Here is a 1065-nt window from a genome sequence, read left to right on the forward strand (position 1 = left end):
TTGAGGAAGGACATTCTTGCTATTGAGGGAGTGCAAGGTTTACAAGGTTTACAAGGTTAATTCCCGGGATGGCGGGACTGTCCTATGCAGAGAAAATGGAGCGGCAGGGCTTGTATACTCTGATTTAAAAGGATGAGAGGATATCTTATTGAAACATATAAGATTATTAAGGGTTTGGACACACTAGAGGCAGGAAACATGTTCCCGATGTGTGGGGAGTCCAGAACCAGGGACCACAGTTTAAGGATAAGGGGTAAGCCATTTAGAACAGAGACAAGGAAACACTTTGTCTCACATAGAGTTGTGAGTGTGGAATTATCTGCCTCAGAGGGCGGTGGAGGCCGGTTCTCTGGATACTTTCAAGAGAGAGCTAGATAGGGCTCTTAACGATAGCTGAGTCAGGGGATATGGGGAGAAGCAGGAACGGGGTACTGATTGGGGATGATCAGCCATCATCACATTGAATGGCGGTGCTGGCTCGAAGGGTCAAATGGCCTACTCCTGCATCTATTGTCTATTGTCTATAGAAATGACAAATTTTAATGCAAACAATGAAAGCGAAGTAATTGAAGTTGTGAAATTCTAGAGGAACTGGATATTGGGCCTCATGATAACAACATAACAATATACAGAGAATTAGCTTAGAGTGGGATGGAGAATTAAAGTGGCAGTCAACACGAGTCTCAGGATCATCCCTGCAGACAGAATATGACTGTTTCTATTTTTTTGTTTTTTTTGCTGTAATAGAGGCATGCCAGGCAGCACCCATGGGAAAATAAATAGTTACTACCTCAGTTTGAAACTTTTCCACAGAAATTGAGAAGGGATACACAGGAAATGGTACACAATAAATATTGCACTAATATCCTAGGCACTGCAGCAGGTCCAGTGGTTATAGATGAATTAGGTGAACTGGGAATTGGGCCACATGGATTATGTAACATTTATAAAACAATGTAGTAATTAACTATCTCCAGCACTTTCAACCAACCAAAGGGAGTTAAATCCCTTTGTGTTACATTGGTGTTGGGGTTCAGTGCATGCTTGAGTGAGAGTGAGTTTATT

This window comes from Amblyraja radiata, chromosome 6, assembly GCF_010909765.2.
Source record: "Amblyraja radiata isolate CabotCenter1 chromosome 6, sAmbRad1.1.pri, whole genome shotgun sequence".
Lineage (NCBI taxonomy): Eukaryota > Metazoa > Chordata > Chondrichthyes > Rajiformes > Rajidae > Amblyraja > Amblyraja radiata.